Source organism: Macaca mulatta, chromosome 7 (assembly GCF_049350105.2).
Source record: "Macaca mulatta isolate MMU2019108-1 chromosome 7, T2T-MMU8v2.0, whole genome shotgun sequence".
Taxonomy (NCBI): domain Eukaryota; kingdom Metazoa; phylum Chordata; class Mammalia; order Primates; family Cercopithecidae; genus Macaca; species Macaca mulatta.
In genome coordinates, this window is record NC_133412.1 from 176,722,689 (window position 1) to 176,725,418 (window position 2,730).

Here is a 2,730-nt window from a genome sequence, read left to right on the forward strand (position 1 = left end):
CCTCTCCATCCCTTGAACTCCCAAAGTCTCTCTCAATCTTTTGTCACCACAACTCACAGTTAGGGAAGAATTTTGCAAGACAAACAGCACATACATTCAAATAAGTAACTGAAACAGAACATTTCCCAGAACAATACTGTACTTAACCGTCACCAGATGCAAAGCACCCTGACCTAGTCTGTGCTGCTTTTATTTTTAAAAATGTTTTGCTGCATAGGATGTGCGACACCAAGAGTGAGCCCGAATGTAGCATGGACCAGGTGGTTATGATGCGTCCATGTTGGTTCATCAAGGGCAATCAATGCGCTACCCAGGGAGATGCTGATAATGGGGCAGGCTCTGCATGCTGGGGGTGAGGGGGCACCTGGGATAGTTCTGTACCTTCCTCTCAATGTTGCTAGGAACCTAAAACTGCTCTAAACTGCTCTAAAAAAATAAGATTTTTGCCTGTAATCCCAGCACTTTGGGAGGCCGAGGCGGGCGGATCACAAGGTCAGGAGATCGAGACGATCCTGGCTATCACAGTGAAACTCCATCTCTACTAAAAATACAAAAAATTAGCCGGGCGTGGTGGCGGGCGCCTGTAGTCCCAGCTACTCGGGAGGCTGAGGCAGGAGAATGACATGAACCCAGGAGGCGGAGCTTGCAGTGAGCTGAGATCGTGCCACTGCACTCCAGCCTGGGCGACAGAGCGAGACTCTGTCTCAAAAATAAATAAATAAATAAATAATTTTTTTTTTTTGAGACAGAGTTTCACTCTTGTTGCCCAGATTGGAGTGCAATGGCATGATCTCGGCTCACTGCAACCTCCACCTCCCAGGTTCAAGTGATTCTCCTTCTTCAGCCTCCCTAGTAGCTGGGATTACAGGCACCCTCCACCACACCCAGCTGATGTTTGTATTTTTATTTATTTTATTTTATTTTATTTTATTTTTTGAGACAGAGTCTCGCTCCGTCGCCCAGGCTGGAGTGCAGTGGCGCGATCTCGGCTCACTGCAACCTCCGCCCCTCCAGGTTTAAGCAATTCTCTGCCTCAGCCTCCGGAGTAGCTGGGATTACAGGCACGTGCCACCACGCCCAGCTAATTTTTTTGTATTTTTAGTAGAGATGGGGTTTTGCCATGTAGGCCAGGCTGGTCTCGAACTCCTGACCTCAAGTGATCCACCTGCCTCGACCTGCCAAAGTGCTGGGATGACTGGTGTAAGCCACCACACCTGGCCAATAATCTTTTTTAAGAGACAGGGTCTTGCTCTGTTGCCCAGGCTAAAGCTGGTCTGTTGCCCACTTCCTCCCTACTTCCTGATGCTCCTGTCTTTTGCTCTGGGGGCCAGGCCAAGTGTAGCTCACTGCAGCCTTTATCTCCAAAGCTCAAGAGATCCTCTTGCCTCAGCCTCCCGAGCTGGGACTACAGGCACACAACACCACGCCTGGCTAATTTTTGTGTTTTTTGTAGAGATGAGGCTTCACCATGTTGACCAGGCTGGACCTGAGCTTCTGGGCTCAAGGAATCCTCCTGCCTCTGCCTCCCAAAGTGCTGGATTACAGGTGTGAGCCACTGCACCTGGCCAAAAAAAATTTAAATGCTCCTCTGGCCCCACTAAATTGATTGTACTTCTTGGCTGCTCCCTGCAGTGTGGACATTCCCTAGATAACTCGGTCATTCTTTGGGGCAAGTTTTTTATTTTCTCATTCCACTTTATTTATTTATTTTTATTTTTTTGAGACAGAGTCTTACTCTGTCACCCAGGCTGGAATGCAGTGGTGCAATCTCGGCTCACTGCAACCTCTGCCTCCCTGATTCAAGCGATTCTCCTGTCTCAGCTTCCCGAGTAGCTGGGACTACAGGAGTGTGCCACCATGCCTGGCTGATTTTTGTATTTTCAGTAGAGACAGGGTTTCACCATGTTGACCCGGCTGGTCTCGAACTCCTGACCTCAGGTGATCTACCCACCTCGGCATCCCAAAGTGCTGAGATTATAAGCGTGAGCCACAGTGCCCGGCCTCTCATTCCGCTTTATATCATACCATGGAATTTAGGTAAAAGTCATGCTGCTGCCCATGGTGACCAACTGTCCTGCTTTGTTTGGGATGAGCTGGTTCCTAGGTGGAGGGACTTTTGGTGCTCTAACGCAGGGGTTCTCCACCCCTGGGCCACAGACTGGTACCAGTCCGTGGCCTGTAAGGAACTGGGCCACACAGCACAGCAGGGGGTGAGCAGCAGGTGAGTGAGCATTCCCACCTGAGCTCCACGTCCTGTCAGATCAGATTCAATTCTCCTGAGAGCGCTAACCCTACTGTGAACTGTGCATGCGAGGGATCTAGGTTGCATGCTCCTTATGAGAATCTAATGCCCGATGATCGGAGGTGAAACTGTTGTTTCATCCTGAAACCATCCCCACCTGCCACCAGTCTGTGGAAACTGGTCCCTGGTGCCAAAAAGGTTGGGGACCCCTGCTCCAATGAGAACGTCCCGAGCAAACCAGGAGGCACTCTGCCTCCTGACATGGGCCCCAGCATCCACACAGGGAAAGAGCTTTGCTCAGAACCTGCTTGCTGGCAGGCAATGTGCCAATGTGGGCAGCTGCTGTGTTACCACCCTAACATTGATAGCCCCGCAGGCTTCACCCTGGGCATGCTCTCCACAAACACCTGCTGAGCTGCACTGGGCGGAACGGTTGTGAATTCCATTACTAAACAGGCAGGGGTCCCCTTTGCTGCTCACTGGGGGCT